This window comes from Babylonia areolata, chromosome 14 (genome assembly GCF_041734735.1).
Source record: "Babylonia areolata isolate BAREFJ2019XMU chromosome 14, ASM4173473v1, whole genome shotgun sequence".
Lineage (NCBI taxonomy): Eukaryota > Metazoa > Mollusca > Gastropoda > Neogastropoda > Buccinidae > Babylonia > Babylonia areolata.
The window spans coordinates 35,029,353-35,048,093 of record NC_134889.1 but is presented as its reverse complement, the minus strand read 5'-3'; the positions used below and the strand labels follow the sequence as shown (position 1 = coordinate 35,048,093).

The 18,741-nt window shown below is 42.3% G+C and overlaps 1 protein-coding gene across 3 annotated transcripts in view; it reads left to right on the top strand.

The window, feature by feature from the left end:
* LOC143290017 (formin-binding protein 1-like) overlaps positions 1-18,741 on the top strand; it is a 61,563-nt gene that overhangs the window by 25,495 nt on the left and 17,327 nt on the right. The gene's annotated exons all lie outside the window — the stretch shown is intronic.

Genomic DNA, 18,741 nt, shown 5'->3' with positions numbered 1-18,741 from the left:
TTGTTATTGGATGAAAAATTTTGTGTCTATTTGTGTCTGCTTTTTTTTTTTTTTTTTTTTTTTTCGTTCTGTATTTTGTTCTTGATATTGTCTGCCGATGAAATGGCAGATATTTTGTTTTGTAGTGAACAGAGCTGTTGGAATTGTGAGCAGTTTCGGAAACGGATGCTCTGTTTTTCAGTGGGGACATCGTGGTGTCTGGTTTTACAGTCAGCCTTGATTTTCTGCAGGACCTGTGTGGATTTTTGTTTAAAGCTTAAAAGTGTTTTGTGCAGATGAGCCACTGATTTTAGTTATACAGATTTGAAGTTTTATTTCAACTGAAGTCTCAATTGCTTTGCTTTTTTTCCCCCTGCCACCAGTACTGACTTGCCATGTTTTGAAACAAATTAAAGTGTAGGTTTGCTTGGAATGCGGTTAATTTACAGAACTTACACACACTTTCTCTGTTTGATTGAACCCCCAAAAGGCAGTGACAGCAAGGATTTCATTGTTCCACAGGACAAATTCTCCAGTTACTATCTGAGATGTGGTGCACTCTGACAGCAAAAATTATGACTGTGTTCAGAAGAAAAAAGAAAGGAAAGGAAACTTATTTCAACTGAATTTTGAACGGAAAGATATTTTAATCAAGTATACAACAAAAAATGTTGTTTCTTGGGTACCAGTAAGCACCACCACAGTTGGAAAGAGCATTACTCAAAACTTCTCAACAGTTTCTGTATGTTGAAACAAAACAAAACAAAAATGAGAAATACAAAACAACAGCATTCTGATCAAACTTTCTGAAGGCTGTTCCCCTGTCTCTTCATCAGAAAATCCATTTGACAACAATGAACAATGCTCCTCTTAGATAGTAAATTGATAATACTTTTTACACACAAAAACTGATTTTTGTGTGTGTGTGTCAGAAACAAAAAGAAAGAAAAAAAGAAAAAAGGAGAATGTTTGTGAAGGCTTGATGATCGTGTTTGTGATGGTCATCATATTGGTGAAGTGAGTGTTGTGGCTGACACACTGTGGGATGCTGCATGTCTTTCCACTGATGTTTTCATGTCATGTGGTGCCGTGTGGTGTGCTGTGGCATGCTGGCTTGATGTGTTGATCCCTGTGTGGAAAAATGTGGGGGGTGCAGTCTGTGCAACCGACTGTGTGGGTTAGCTAACGGTGTGCGTAAAGCCCAGAGGATGTGTCAGATGGTCTGAATGGGCTGTCCCCGTGTCTGCTGTGACCTGTTCATGTAGATGTAGATAAGGATCAGTGAGGCTTGAAAAGACTAAGATTTCATTTATCTTGATCGAATGTTGTCTTGCTGTTTAGCAGTTAGTTACAGTACTGGGCGATTAGCCTAAAGCATTCACAGATACACACACACAAAAAAAAGTCCTGTGAAAAAATGTTTAATTTATGAACAGAACATGCACAGTTTAACAGTTTTATAAAAAGTATCTTTGTCAAGCAAGTGTATGGGTGAGTGGACGGTGGTTTTGTTTATCTGACATGCTCACTCGCGAGCATGTATGGTTTTGTGTTTCTATGATGCATGTCATATACATAATTATGTATAGTGATTACTATTCACCTGTTACTGTTATTGTTAAAGAATTCTTAAACCTTTCGGGTGTTTTTTTTTTGGTTTTTGTTTTTTGTTTTGTTGTTTTATTTAAACTATCTTTTCCTAAAAAGCCAGTGAGTGAAGCTTTTTCACTCTGTAACTTCCTTGTATGGAAACAGAAATTTGGGGGTGGGGGTGACAGGTGGAAAATGACAAGAACAAGGGTGTACTGCTTCTAAAATGTTGATTTTGTGGTGGTTTGGAATTTAGACAGGGGAGGGAGGTGGGGGTTAGTGGTGATGTGTATTCTTAGTTTTGACAAGCATGAAACATGGTGAGAAAAAAAGTGTGGAGGGTGTGTATCAATAGCCACCTGAAGTTGTTTGGGGTTTGTTTGTTTTTTTGTTTTTTTTTAACGCTGCTTGTGTGTGTGTGTGGCAGTGAGCGCTTTCACTGACTTCATTTTGGATTTGTTCTCACCTCATGTGCCTGCTGTGTTTTTCTTTCTGTTGGGATGGACATGTCTCTAGGGCAAAGTGAGTATGGATGTTGTCTTTTCTTTTTCCCTTTTTTTTATGTCATGATTGATATTGTTATTATAGTTAACACTGACCTGTTCCCCCTGTGTCGTTGTCCTGAGCTTTCACTATGTACAGGCTTTTGGCCCCGTCCTTATTGCCATAGTCTGCTTGTCAGCAAGGGGTGGAGACATCTTCCTCACAGTTTGGGTTTTGATTTTCACTGTAGAAACAGAAAAAGAGGATTATTGGATATTCCCCAGAGTCTTTGCTTTTACTCCCCTGTGTTTGATATTTTTTTAAGTCTAGAAACAAAATATTTCCTTACCTTCCCCAGTACGTTTTTTTCTTTAGTTGTAACTTAAACACATTTATTACTTTTGATTTATTTAAATTCAGTGGATTTTTTTTCTTTCTTTAATTAACATACCTGGTAGTGATTTACATTTTTGCATTTTCCCCCTTTATGTTGACACTGCTTTGGTTGTGGTTTCTCATACCTGTTTAAGAATATTTTCCTCATCCAAGATTTTATATTGACGGCAGATGGGGTTTTCTGTTTAAGTACAGGTTGATTTAATTATTGAATAAGTATTTTCACAGAATGATAATGCAGTTAGTAGTTTTAGTGATGGAGACGTATGGGTAAGTGTTTTACTGTCAGTACTATTCCCAGTATTAGTTATGGATACTTATAAGTACAGATCTACAGTTACTTACGTTCATGAGGTAAACAGTTCAGTTTGAAAGCCTTTTTTCTTTGTTTGCTTGTTTGTTAATGGAAATAAGTTGGGTTGCACAATACCTTTGTCATGATTTATTAAAAAAAAAAAATTAAAGCTGCATAAACAATGTGTCAAGCATGATGGACATGTTCTTTCTATTCACCAACCAGTACTTGTGAATCAAATGAAACCTTCCAGTTCCACATCAGTTCTTACTGTTTGTTTGGTGTCAAAAATAGTTCTTGACTTATTCTGTTAGAGAAAGTCATTTTGTGTTAAAACACATTTGTCAGGTGTAACACTTGGTGGTTCAGGTGCAGACACTAACATATTCCATTTCTTAAGATTGAAAATGGTGAAACATGAAGAGATGTCCTCAGTAGAGGTGTTAGAGAAAGTGACACAGAAAAGTGTATTAGTTTACTATAAGAGAGAGGGAGGTGGGGTTGGTAAACAGTGTCAGGGCAGACAGAATTTGAGGGGTGATGGTGATGTCTTAGAGAGAAGGGGTGGGGTTGGAAATCTGTGTCCATATCACAAGAAAACACAAAGGTGATGGTGATGTTTTAGAGAGAAGAGGTTGGGTTGAAAAATAATACCAGATCAGACAGAAACAGGGAGGTTGAAGGTGATGTATTAGAAAAAAGGGTAGGGTAAAAAAAAAAAAAAAGAAGTATGCATATCACAAGGAAATTGAAGGGTGGATCGGTGCATTGGAAGGGGTGGGATTGGAAAACTATGTCCAGACCAAATCAGAAGGATGATGGTAATGTGTTTAGCTCATTCTACTCCAGGTACAAGTTAACTCGTACCATGATTACTTCCCCTGTGGACCTGGTACGAGTATTCTCATAACAACACACTATTCTAATTTTGTTTATTCTTGCCCAGTACAGTGGGCATTTCACTGAACCGTTTACAGATTCCGGAAGCATGAAAACAAAGCTTTGTTCAGCTGATTACATAAAAAAATGTCCCATTTATTTTTGCATTTTGAATGAACCACCCTGTTTTTTTTTTCTGCAGTGGTCTCATGTAGTGCTGGTCCAGGGCAGTTGTAGCAGACAAGTAGCTGTGGGGTAGAATGAGTTAAGTGAATGGGTGGGGTTGGAAAACAGTGGTCAGAGCAGACAGAATCAGTGGGGTGTTGGTGATGTGTTGGGTGGAGAAGGGGCAGTTGAGGGTGTTGGTGATGTGTTGGGTGGAGAAGGGGGAGTTGAGGGTGTTGGTGATGTGTTGGGTGGAGAAGGGGCAGTTGAGGGTGTTGGTGATGTGTTGGGTGGAGAAGGGGCAGTTGAGGGTGTTGGTGATGTGTTGGGTGGAGAAGGGGGAGTTGAGGGTGTTGGTGATGTGTTGGGTGGAGAAGGGGTGTTGGTGATGTATTGGGTGGAGAAGGGGCAGTTGAGGGTGTTGGTGATGTGTTGGGTGGAGAAGGGGCAGTTGAGGGTGTTGGTGATGTGTTGGGTGGAGAAGGGGGAGTTCAAGGTGTTGGTGATGTGTTGGGTGGAGAAGGGGTGTTGGTGATGTATTGGGTGGAGAAGGGGCAGTTGAGGGTGTTGGTGATGTGTTGGGTGGAGAAGGGGCAGTTGAGGGTGTTGGTGATGTATTGGGTGGAGAAGGGGCAGTTGAGGGTGTTGGTGATGTGTTGGGTGGAGAAGGGGGAGTTCAAGGTGTTGGTGATGTGTTGGGTGGAGAAGGGGCAGTTGAGGGTGTTGGTGATGTGTTGGGTGGAGAAGGGGCAGTTGAGGGTGTTGGTGATGTGTTGGGTGGAGAAGGGGTGTTGGTGATGTGTTGGGTGGAGAAGGGGCAGTTGAGGGTGTTGGTGATGTGTTGGGTGGAGAAGGGGCAGTTGAGGGTGTTGGTGATGTGTTGGGTGGAGAAGGGGGAGTTCAAGGTGTTGGTGATGTGTTGGGTGGAGAAGGGGTGTTGGTGATGTATTGGGTGGAGAAGGGGCAGTTGAGGGTGTTGGTGATGTGTTGGGTGGAGAAGGGGTGTTGGTGATGTGTTGGGTGGAGAAGGGGCAGTTGAGGGTGTTGGTGATGTGTTGGGTGGAGAAGGGGCAGTTGAGGGTGTTGGTGATGTGTTGGGTGGAGAAGGGGCAGTTGAGGGTGTTGGTGATGTGTTGGGTGGAGAAGGGGCAGTTGAGGGTGTTGGTGATGTGTTGGGTGGAGAAGGGGCAGTTGAGGGTGTTGGTGATGTGTTGGGTGGAGAAGGGGCAGTTGAGGGTGTTGGTGATGTGTTGGGTGGAGAAGGGGCAGTTGAGGGTGTTGGTGATGTGTTGGGTGGAGAAGGGGGAGTTCAAGGTGTTGGTGATGTGTTGGGTGGAGAAGGGGCAGTTGAGGGTGTTGGTGATGTGTTGGGTGGAGAAGGGGCAGTTGAGGGTGTTGGTGATGTGTTGGGTGGAGAAGGGGGAGTTCAAGGTGTTGGTGATGTGTTGGGTGGAGAAGGGGGTGTTGAGGGTGTTGGTGATGTGTTGGGTGGAGAAGGGGCAGTTGAGGGTGTTGGTGATGTGTTGGGTGGAGAAGGGGCAGTTGAGGGTGTTGGTGATGTGTTGGGTGGAGAAGGGGCAGTTGAGGGTGTTGGTGATGTGTTGGGTGGAGAAGGGGCAGTTGAGGGTGTTGGTGATGTGTTGGGTGGAGAAGGGGGTGTTGAGGGTGTTGGTGATGTGTTGGGTGGAGAAGGGTGGAGCTGGAAACCATCACAAGGAGATGGAAGATGGTGATGTATCAAAGAGAAGTGGTGGGGTTGAAAAACAGTATCAGAACAGAGAGAAACAGAGGGGTGATGGTGATATGCTTGAGGGAAGTAGGGGTGTTGTAAAAGATGATCAGAAAAGACGGTTACTGAAGAGAGGTGGACATGTAATTGAGAGAAGGGGTAGGGTTAGAAAACCATATCCATATCACACAAAAACTCAAGGGTGGATGGTGATGGATAGGGTTAGAAAACCGTATCCATATCACACAAAAACTGAAGGGTGGATGGTGATGTAGTTGCAGGCCACGTATAGTCAGCCCCCTGTGGTAAGTGTTGTGTGTGTGTGTGTATGTGTGTGTGCCAACACACAGACACCACTCTATTGTGCCCTCTCTATTGTACTAGTGTACAGTCTGTCCCCTTTGCTGTCGTCACACCTAGTGGGCGGGACAGGGGCCCCGACTTCTGAGTCTTGTATCTATAGACCTGTGTTTCGTGCATGATGTGGAGTCTGTGAACTGTGTACAGATAGATGGTCAGCCACAACAACAAGGTGGAGAGGGTTGTGAGGGAGGGGGGTTTAGGGAGGGGGTGTGGGAGTGGCACACAAGGGTTATATGTCCCAAGCCCATGGAATAGTTTGTTTTTTTTAACAGGAAAAAGCAGCATATGCTTTGACATTATTTACGTAAAAACAGCAACAGCTACAAACATCTGCACATTGTTACTTAACTAAGAAAACAAAAACAAACACTTTGACATATTTAAAATGAACAGCAAAAAAAGAATTCCAGGGACAGGAGAAAGGCGGGTTATGAAAATAGAAAAGAATGATGGGGGGGTATTGTTCTGAAACACGTTCCACGTGGGATCTTAGTTTTTCCTCTCAGTCGAAGGACTGGCAGCCAAACCTTCAGTCGTCAGGGGCTGGGATGTGAAGTAAAATATAGAAACCATTGGCCAGTCCACACATCTTGTAGGCATGCAGTCAAACCAATGTTAAAGAATGTAGCATCAGTTTTGAGACTGCTGGTGTGACTGATTTATTTCTTGGTTGGATCCCTACACAGTGTTTCACAGTGAGATTGCTGGTGTGACTATTTCCTGGTTGGATCCCGACACAGTGTGAAGTTAATGAGCATTGTAGATGAAGCCACAGTATGAAGCTGCCTGGAGCCACAGTGCCCCAGCTATGTCTTGCTGTGCACACACTCACAGATGATGACGTAGTCACACACACCATGGAGAGAATAACAAGGTAATGGAGGAAAATGTGAGCGAAAGAAACTGGCCTGCCAAGGGTGAAAACTCTTTTTTTCAGTGTTCCAGGAACATGTGATTTGGTGGCAGTGATTCAAAGTTGAAAAATGATGCAACATACTTTGGAGCAGCTTTGAAAGATTTGGAATCTTGAAAGAATTACACCATTTGTAGTTCATTTCTTGAGGTACACGTCCACTGTTTGCATGGGCAACTAAAAGGGATTATTTGGACACATCAGTTCTTTATTCCTAACCTCTTCGACTGCCTCAGGGCATAGTACTTAGTAACTTACATCCTACTTCATCAAAAGAAAGAAAATTATTCTGGCAGGCTGAAAATTCACACCTTTGGTCCAGAGTGGTATATCTCCAGACCATTTTCTTCAGTTTTGGGCTGATGGTTCTTGGTATAGATTTACAACTTTGGACACCACATATATGTTTTTTTCCTCGGCAGTTAAGGGTTAATTACTTGATGACTGCACTTGTGTGTGTGTGCATGCATACATGCATGCATGCACATCTTCATACATGCGTATCATCAGAATAGATTACATTATTTCTTATTTTATTTTTTCTGAATTGTGCTGGTTTCATTCAATTATCACTATCAAGTTGAATTTGGGGGTGCAAACGGAACTGATAAAGTGCTTTTTTTTTTTTTCTTCAAAAGGTGAAAAGACATGTCCATGATATTTATCATTGAGGTTATTGGGTCTGAGGGGTGGGAAAGACTGCAGTGCTGTACCTGCTGTTGTCTTCACAGGCACAGCAGAAAGTAGAAGATTTAAACTTGACTCCAGTTCGTGTTGGTACATGTACAGTCATCATGGCAGCCTTCAGGACTATTTACATGATAGTGTATTGTCTTTGTTTTGATGGGGAATGTTAACTTTTGCTGCTTTGTTTTAGAAGTTGATTAACATGATCATGTATATGCTATATCTTTAGATTTTTTTTTCTTTATGTGAGGTGATTAACTGAAAAATTACACTGATGTGTGTCATTTTCCAATAATGTAATTCATGTGTCATATGGCCGTCATAACCCTTCTGTTTGGTGTCTTGTTCATGGTTCTCACTCTCAGTTATTGTCATTTATAGTGTCATCATTCATGGTTCTCACTGTCAGTTATTGTCATTTATAGTGTCATCATTCATGGTTTTCACTGTCAGTTATTGTCATTTATAGTGTCATCATTCATGGTTCTCACTCTCAGTTATTGTCATTTATAGTGTCATCATTCATAGTTCTCACTCTCAGTTATTGTCATTTATAGTGTCATCATTCATAGTTCTCACTCTCAGTTATTGTCATTTATAGTGTCATGATTCATGGTTCTCACTCTCCGTTATTGTCATTTATAGTGTCATCATTCATGGTTCTCACTCTCAGTTATTGTCATTTATAGTGTCATGATTCATGGTTCTCACTCTCAGTTATTGTCATTTATAGTGTCATCATTCATGGTTCTCACTCTCCGTTATTGTCATTTATAGTGTCATCATTCATGGTTCTCACTCTCAGTTATTGTCATTTATAGTGTCATCATTCATGGTTCTCGCTCTCAGTTACTGTCATTTATAGTGTCATCATTCATGGTTCTCACTCTCCGTTATTGTCATTTATAGTGTCATCATTCATGGTTCTCACTCTCAGTTATTGTCATTTATAGTGTCATCATTCATGGTTCTCACTCTCAGTTATTGTCATTTATAGTGTCATGATTCATGGTTCTCACTCTCCGTTATTGTCATTTATAGTGTCATGATTCATGGTTCTCACTCTTAGTTATTGTCATTTATAGTGTCATCATTCATGGTTATCACTCTCAGTTACTGTCATTTATAGTGTCATCATTCATGGTTCTCACTCTCAGTTATTGTCATTTATAGTGTCATCATTCATGGTTCTCACTCTCAGTTACTGTCATTTATAGTGTCATCATTCATGGTTCTCACTCTCAGTTACTGTCATTTATAGTGTCATCATTCATGGTTCTCACTCTCAGTTACTGTCATTTATAGTGTCATCATTCATGGTTCTCACTCTCAGTTACTGTCATTTATAGTGTCATCATTCATGGTTCTCACTCTCAGTTACTGTCATTTATAGTGTCATCATTCATGGTTCTCACTGTCAGTTATTGTCATTTATAGTGTCATCATTCATGGTTTTCACTGTCAGTTATTGTCATTTATAGTGTCATCATTCATGGTTCTCACTCTCAGTTATTGTCATTTATAGTGTCATGATTCATGGTTCTCACTCTCAGTTACTGTCATTTATAGTGTCATGATTCATGGTTCTCACTCTCAGTTATTGTCATTTATAGTGTCATCATTCATGGTTCTCACTCTCAGTTATTGTCATTTATAGTGTCATGATTCATGGTTCTCACTCTCAGTTATTGTCATTTATAGTGTCATCCATTACTAACACTGTTTGTTGTCATGTCCTGCATGATTTTTTATACATTCCGTTTTCCATCCTCTGTCATATCTTTTGGATTTACACATCCGTAGCATCCTTAATCTCTTTATATGGCACAGAAACCATCCATCATCAGCATTATTAGTGTTCTTTTCATTTTTGTGATGACGATGTATGGTGATAGATTAATGTGGGAACAGTGAAAGTTTGTTTTGTTTGTTGAGGATTCTTGTGGTGTGTCCTTGGGAAAGGCACTTTGCTCCCAATTTTCCCCACCCACCCAGATTTCAATGGGTACCTGACTGAGGTTGGGTGAGGTTAAAATGACAGGAGAGGAGTGGGCCCCCTGCCTTCTTGTGCCAAGCCCTGGGCTCAGTGGATATGAATTCACGGCCCCTATGACCGTTAAAGGCTACGGGAATCATTAACCCCCTTTTTTTTTTTGCGTGGATGCGATGATGATGATTGATGTCTGGTCCCAGGACAGACCTCTTCCTGTCCCCCCAAGTACCACCTCTCCTTTACCTGTCCCAACAGTAACACTTGTGGTCCCAGGACAGACCTCTTCCTGTCCCCCCAAGTACCACCTCTCCTTTACCTGTCCCAACAGTAACACTTGTGGTCCCAGGACAGACGTCTTCCTGTCCCCCCAAGTACCACCTCTCCTTTACCTGTCCCAACAGTAACACTTGTGGTCCCAGGACAGACGTCTTCCTGTCCCCCCAAGCACCACCTCTCCTTTACCTGTCCCAACAGTAACACTTGTGGTCCCAGGACAGACCTCTTCCTGTCCCCCCAAGCAACACCTCTCCTTTACCTGTCCCAACAGTAACACTTGTGGTCCAAGGACAGACCTCTTCCTGTCCCCCCAAGTACCACCTCTCCTTTACCTGTCCCAACAGTAACACTTGTGGTCCCAGGACAGACCTCTTCCTGTCACCCCAAGTAACACCTCTCCTTTACCTGTCCCAACAGTAACACTTGTGGTCCCAGGACAGACCTCTTCCTGTCCCCCCAAGTACCACCTCTCCTTTACCTGTCCCAACAGTAACACTTGTGGTCCCAGGACAGACCTCTTCCTGTCCCCCCAAGTACCACCTCTCCTTTACCTGTCCCAACAGTAACACTTGTGGTCGTTGATCCAGTATCTGTCATTCTGTGTTTTGGTCTTTTGTCTGTTGTATTTTAAACGCGTGTATGTGACACAGTGAGTCCCAATTTCTGGGCAGCCTACAGCAGTGTCTGCATAAAAAGTGCTGATGAGCCTTTGTTGGAGCTTGGGAAGAGTAGGGATGTGTTTATCATATGTGTAGTTGTGTTTGTTTGTCATGTTAATTGTCAGTGTTTGAGGCTGTTGAGCAAGACCTAAGAGAGGAGAGGGAAAACAGTTTAAAGAGTAGTAATGAGAGAAATAAATATCAAAACTTTTTTTTAATAGAGGGAAAAGGAATAGGCACTTATTAGCCTGTTTTCATCCTACCCTTGTGAGGAAGATGTATAGATTATTCTAGGAAATAGAAGAGAAAAAAAGGACATTCATAAGAGAGGGTGGGCAAACAAGTGTATCAGCAGTGTTCTGTTGTGACAGTTAGAAAAGGAATGTTTTACACATGTTGACCATCTCTGCTCCCATCCAGTGTAGGCCTTGTTGTTTTTTTTGTCACCAGCTTATCCTGTTCATAGCAGATTTTTGTTATCACTGGCTTTATTTTGTTCATAGCTGGTTTTGTTATCAGTACCACCAGCTTATCCCGTTACTACTTCTGAAAAGCAGGTTCTGTTGTTATGAGTTTATCCCATTCATAGCAGATTTTGTTATCAACAGATTATCCTGGGAGTTCTTTGTAGGTTTTGTTATCACCAGCTTATCCCGTTTATACTATAGCAGGTTTTGTTATCATCAGTTAACCCATTCAAAGCAGGTTTTGTTATCACCAGCTAATACCATACCATGGTAGGTTTTGTTATCACTAGCTTATCCCATACCATAGACGGTTTTGTTATCACCAGTTTATCCCATACCATAGACGGTTTTGTTATCACCAGTTTATTCCATACCATAGACGGTTTTGTTATCACCAGTTTATCCCATACCATAGACGGTTTTGTTATCACCAGTTTATTCCATACCATAGACGGTTTTGTTATCACCAGTTAATCCCGTACCATAGTAGGTTTTGTCAGTACCAGTTTATCCCATACCATAGTAGGTATTGTTATCACCAGTTTATCCTATACCATAGTAGGTATTGTTATCACCAGTTTATCCCATACCATAGTAGGTTTTGTCTGAAAGATGTGCAGTGTTTTCTGTAGCTGCTGAGAAAATGCTGTTCTGTAAATTATTTATTCAAACATGTGATATTGGCTTCATGAAGACACACACTGCAGCATTAGCCATTCTTTTGTGACTGATAGGGGACTGACAGGCAGTGTATCAACTCCCTTGATAGGCAGTGTAACACCTGGATAGGCAGTGTATCACCTGGATAGGCTGTGTATCACCTGGATAGGCCGTGTATCACCTGGATAGGCAGTGTATCACCTGGATAGGCAGTGTACCCCTTATTAGGCAGTTTTTCAATTCAGTGCGCAGTGTATTAGCTGAATGTGTTGCGCATGTACAGCGACTTGACAGGTGTGTAGAGGTGGGGGGCAGGAGAGGAAGATGTGTTGGTACAGGTGTGTAGGTGGGGGGCAGGAGAGAAAGATTTGTTGGTACAGGTGTGTAGGTGGGGGGCAGGAGAGAAAGATTTGTTGGTACAGGTGTGTAGAGGTGGGGGGCAGGAGAGAAAGATTTGTTGGTACAGGTGTGTAGAGGTGGGGGGGGGGGGGGCAGGAGAGAAAGATTTGTTGGTACAGGTGTGTAGAGGTGGGGGGCAGGAGAGAAAGATTTGTTGGTACAGGTGTGTAGAGGTGGGGGGGGGGGGGGCAGGAGAGAAAGATTTGTTGGTACAGGTGTGTAGAGGTGGGGGGCAGGAGACAAAGATTTGTTGGTACAGGTGTGTAGAGGTGGGGGGGCAGGAGAGAAAGATTTGTTGGTACAGGTGTGTAGAGGTGGGGGGCAGGAGAGAAAGATTTGTTGGTACAGGTGTGTAGAGGTGGGGGGCAGGAGAGAAAGATTTGTTGGTACAGGTGTGTAGAGGTGGGGGGCAGGAGACAAAGATTTGTTGGTACAGGTGTGTAGAGGTGGGGGGCAGGAGAGAAAGATTTGTTGGTACAGGTGTGTAGAGGTGGGGGGCAGGAGAGAAAGATTTGTTGGTACAGGTGTGTAGAGGTGGGGGGCAGGAGAGAAAGATTTGTTGGTACAGGTGTGTAGAGGTGGGGGGCAGGAGAGAAAGATTTGTTGGTACAGGTGTGTAGAGGTGGGGGGCAGGAGAGAAAGATTTGTTGGTACAGGTGTGTAGAGGTGGGGGGCAGGAGAGAAAGATTTGTTGGTACAGGTGTGTAGAGGTTGGGGGCAGGAGAGAAAGATTTGTTGGTACAGGTGTGTAGAGGTGGGGGGCAGGAGAGAAAGATTTGTTGGTACAGGTGTGTAGGTGGGGGGCAGGAGAGAAAGATTTGTTGGTACAGGTGTGTAGAGGTTGGGGGCAGGAGAGAAAGATTTGTTGGTACAGGTGTGTAGAGGTGGGGGGCAGGAGAGAAAGATTTGTTGGTACAGGTGTGTAGGTGGGGGGCAGGAGAGAAAGATTTGTTGGAAAGTGTGGATGGAGGAGGGCAGGAGGATTGAGTCCACTTTACACAACTCCATGTACATCCTTCACCTCAGTAAAAGTGACTCACATGAGGAATATTGTGCCATTACCCTAAATTTATAGAAAGCACAGTGCTTTGGGGAGTTGATTCCTGATCCATTTGGCAGCATGGATTGACGCCGGTACTGCGGCGTCACTATGAGATGGAGTCTGTGAAAGTAATGTTGTTAGTCAGTGCTTGAAAGCTGCATTGTGCCCAGTATTGCTCAGTGTGCATGTACACAGGTGTGGATAGCCGCATCACAGCATCAGAATCTCATCAATCAAAATCCTTAATTAGTTTGTTTTGATTTCTTAATCTGAAGCAGCTGTATTTTCTGTGGAGCAAAATTCAAATAAAACAAATTGCATTTAAATGTACACATAAGAATTGATTAGAAAATTAGTTATGTGCTGTATGCACTCACTCACGCGCATGTGTGCGCACACTCACACCTGCCTGTGCTCACTTGCATGCATGCACACTATGCAAGCGCATGCACGTACATGCGCACATGCATTTGCATGTGCACACACACACACACACACACACACACACAGAGGATTTATGTTTTGAGAATACAGTTGACTGTATTGATTTTAGTCACAGGAAATAATGTGCTTTAGGAAGTGATGAGAAAAGCTTGCAGCCCATATTCTGCAGTCAGTGCAAGTCAGTGACTGTTGGCAGTTTGCAAAATGGATAAAGTTGCCAATGGCAACTTGTAACATGAAACCGTGACAGTGTATTAATTCTAGGCTGAAACTAATGACAGTGTATTTGCTCAACCACACACATACATCAGCTTTTTGTTCATAATTTATGGCATGAAAAAGCAACAACAACAACAGAAAAAAAAGAACAAGACAAAAAGCATGACCGTACAATACATTATATGCAGTGTGTAGCAGAATGGGGGAAAAAGTGCCCAACTTAAATGATTGATAAAACAAAGTGTGGCAGAGATGATGAATGAAAATATTGTATAGGTTGTTATCTACTTCTTTGTTCATGTCAACCAAGATGTTTGTATATTTGTAATGTTTATTCTGGGCATGAAATCATTATCTTGCAGTGGTCCTCATACTTCAGTAGGAGTGAAAGGATGACTAAAACTTGCAGCTTGGGTTTATGAACTCAGAGCCTTGTGTGTAATCCCTTGAGTTTGTCAGCTGTCATGTTTGTATCAATACTTGTGGGTTTGTGAACTGTATCATGTGTGTGTGTATACTTGTGGGCTTGTGAACTGTACATGTGTGTACTTGTAGGTTTGTTAATTGTATATGTGAATACTTGTGAGTTTGTGAACTGTAGTATATGTATACTTGTGGGTTTTGTGAACTGTATGTGTATATACCTGTGAGTTTGTGAACTGTGTGTGTTTGTATTTCTTGGTTTGTGAACTGTGTATGTGTATAGTTACGGGTTTGTGAACTGTATGTTTGTATTCTTGTGGGTTTGTGAACTGTATGTATGTATACTTATCGGTTTGTGAAGCAAGATGTTTCTTTGAATACTTGTGGGTTTGTTGAACTCACATATGTGCATGTGCACTAAACCTGAAGGGGTTGCTTGGCATCTGTCTGCATGCGAGTTAGAGATGGTTAGGATCCTGTGGATGTCAGTAGATTGCGGTGGTGTGGCAGAGAGACGCTACCCAGTATAGATTAGTTGTTGTGTGCATGCGTTATATGGTATCTGTAGATTTAATTCTCATGTGCAACATCTGACCCCATTGCATGGCATGTAGTCACTAGATTTAGAAAATAGAAATAAAATACTTTTTAAGAAACAATTTTTAGCGGTTTTTTTTTTTTCATTTGAATAATAGATAATGTGGTGATCATGTTCATTTTGAAAAGTTGGGTGAAAAATGCTGATGACAAGATATTGAAATGTGTACAAAGCTCTGCAAATGTGGCGGTTGTCATTCTTGATAATTGTTGTTATATTTTATGCTATCATGTCACACACACGCATGCACGTGCACACACGCACACACTCACACATTTTTGTGTGTATAATTGGGTTCCATTTTTAGGTAAGTTTACTTTTTCACGTACTTTTTCTTTTTGAAAAAAAAAAAAAAATCATGGCGTATATGATTGGTAATGGTTTTATTTGATATTTTTACCAGCGTTGGTTGTTGTTGCTATTTTTTACTGTGTGGGGATAGCACCTTGATTTCATTGACAATTACTCACACACATGAAAGTAACCTACAGCTTTATTGTCTGTTAACTCAGAGAGAAATGTATCTTTCAGCTCGTTCACATAGCACTGAGTTCATAAAGCGCAGTCACTTCACACACCTGACCGTGTCTTCTTCTTCCCGTTATGCTACATCACTTACAGTTTCAAGGAGATGTCAGAGTGTGTGAACTGATCCATAGAATAGAATAGAATAGAATATGTCTTTATTACCAAGTGTACTGGGGTCACAAGGAATATTGGGGGGGACAGTACATAACAAGGTACGAACATAAATCGAAATTCATACACAAACACAGATACAGTAGAAATTAGGATACATACAAGTGCATATCAATATAAAAACTTACACATGCACGCACTGTATGCACTGCACACACACACACACACACACACACACACACACACACACACACACACACAAACTCTCTCTCTCTCTCTCTCACACACACACGCACACACACACACACACACGTGCACGCCACGCGTTTGAACAGAAGCTGCATATTACATGTGGATGGGGCTGATGACTAGATCTTCAGGTAGATGGTTGTTGATTGCACAATTCTAGTTATCATACTGGATTTGTTTGAGAGACAGGGCATTGACTGCTTTGGGGAAAAAGCTATTGGCGAAGGATAAGCTGCACCACATCTGCTTCAGGGAGGAGGGGCTTGGGGGGATGACAGGATGGGGAAGGTAGATGTCTGAACTTTGCATGCATCCAACGCTCTGGTGAAGCCTTGATAGCCTGATTCCTGTTCCAGCTACATGAAGACAAAGCTGACAGTATGTTGGTGCCCATTCACCTGTGTTGGGGTAAAATTCACACTTATGTTGGTAAAATTCACACTTCTGCAAGTGAAATTCATGTGTGTGGGGGTGAAATTCACTGTTGTGTAAGTAAAATTCATGTATGTGTGGGTAAAATTCACACTTGTCACATGTGCAGGTAAAGTGTTCCAGTGTAGGTAAAATTTTACACTTGTGCAGGCAAAATTCACATATGTATCAATATTGGTAAAATTCACACTTGTGTCTGGAAAGTTCACATTTGTGTGGGTAAAATTCACACTTGTGAAAGTAAAGTTCACTTATGTGAAAGTAAAATTCAGTGCACCAGGGTGACAAAAGGGCATTGTGCTCTGCATAGCATTACATGCACACAGCAAAACATTAGTGATCATCATCATCATTATTGAAATCAGGATTGTTGCTGTCCCCACACATTCAGTTCAACGGCCATCTATTATCATGTTGGGCAAGTAATTTAGTGTGAAGTGAATTTGATTTTCAATGTGAAATGTGTATCACTGTATCCGGAACCCCATTTTTATTTGTTTGATGGAATTGGCGCATTAAAAAAACAAGGTGTGTATCATGAAAAATAACCCTGTACATTTGTTTGTGCTGCTTTTTTTGCTAACCCACTGAAGCAACATTGCCGGGTAGGTTACCAAGTCTGATTTAGTGCACGGATCTCTCCAGTTTTGCCTGTTTCTTCCACCCTATACCCCCCACCCCTCCACCCCCCTTTATTTTCTTTTTTGATACGTTTCCCCCCCAAGTCATATTGATTTCCTTTTATTTTTCCCCAGAGTTGTGGCTGGGAAGCAACTTCCTTCTTGCATCCTGTGGATTTTTGTGAAAGTGTTTGGAAATCATTTCTTTTTTTTTCTCTCTCTCTTTTTTTTGTCAGTCTTGTCTTTTAGCCAAACCCACCATCCTGAAACCCATCCCGTCATGGTGACATCCTCGTTCTGTGTTTGGGTAGTTTGGGGTTTTTAGGTTGTTTTTTTTTGTTGTTTTGTTTTTTTGTGAGCTGTTTGATAGGGTCCATAGTCTACACGGTACATGTCAATTAATTGAATTATTATTGTGTTGTTGTTGTTGATTGTATGTTGTCCAAATCCTGTGTTTGGGTAGTTTGGGGTTTTTAGATCTGTTTTTGTGATCAGTGTTTGACAGGGTTCAGAGTCTACATTAATGCATTCTAGTGAAACGTTATTGTGTTGTTGTCAGTTATTTGACCAGGAAAAGAGAGAGTTCCTGTGTGTCTTTTGCACCACATTTTGTTACAAATTTTTTTTTTAAGGGGAGTATGGAGGAGGTGCTGTGACAGAGTCCATGATGTGTTGGACTCCTGATCCAGTGTTCACCAGTGATCAGGGTTTGAGGCCCTGTTAGGGCACGGTGTTGTGTCCTTGGGGAAAGGCACCAACACTTTGGTGTGCATGATTTTCCTCACTCCACCAGGGTGTGAGTGGGTGTACCTGACTTCCGTTGGGGGAGGTTGAAAGAGCTGGAAGGAGAGGATTGGGCCCCGCCTCCCTATAAGTATACGCCAAGCTTTGGACACAGTGGACATGGAATCACTGTCCCGATGGCTGTCAAAGTCTGTGGGTTCTTTAACCTTTTAAGCTGGGATGGGGGCTGGTGTTTTCCATAATTTCCACCTCTTGTCTTGTTCCCTCTTCTCTCCTCATCCTTCCCCCTGCCCTTTTTTGTAAAAACTGAAGAGGTTCCATTCCAACAGAGAGTTGAGCAGACAGGGGGCTATAGGATCGACTGATGATGCACACATTCACTTGCACTCACTCACTCTCTCTCTCCACACTAATAGCAGGGCAACATGGAGTGGTTTTTATAGTGTTTGCTTTTACTTTACAATAAACATAAGTAAGCTGTACATACACTAAGCAGTTCACTCTACTCTGTAACAGCAACTTTAAGCAACACACAGCCCTACATAAAGCACTTCACCCTACACCTAAAGTACTTCCTACAAGCAGCACACAGCCCTACAAGGATTTCTCTGCACCTCACATCACCGATCAGTCAGTCAGCCTGTGTCAGTGTTCAGTTCTTCTGGGAGACAGCTAAGAACTAGCTGTGCTGACTGGTTTTATCCCTTCCCACCAAACACTGTGAATACTAATGCAAGCTACAACACTCGCTCCCCCAACTAGTTGAACTGAAATAACCAGTCTTTGCTTGTCTTAGTGATGCTATGTGAATGACTGACAGAGTCACTGCTTTATCCGGATTCGTCCAATTCAGCAGATTGATCTGATTCGCTCATTTCAAAACCTGTTTCTACACACATTCTGTGACGTCCAACATACTGCATCACAAAGAGAGGGGAGGGAAGGGGGCGGGTGGGGGGGGGGGGACAACTTGAAAGACAGACCACCTTTCTGGGATGTTCCGACATGCCGACACTAGCATGTTTCGAACACGCCGACATCTATTTCAGCACAGGGATTGCGGCAGACATCACAAAACTGCATGTGTTTCAACAGCTGGGGCGGGTGATGCGGCATCACTGACTAAAGAGGGCCAACTAGGGAGTGGGGGGAGGGGGAGGGTGGTGCGGTGTCGGCGCGACCTCAAAGACTGGATGGAGCAGGGAGGGAGATAAGAAAGGGTTCGGGGAGGGGGTGTGGGGGGTTGAAGGGATGGGGAGGGAAGGGGGACAGTGTGGGTGGTGCAGGTGACTCTGCTGGCACACTATAACATTAAAAAAAAAAATTTCTTAATTTTTTTTTAACAAAGTTACATACAAGATAGAAAGACAGAAAGGATTGGAAATACATGAAACATTC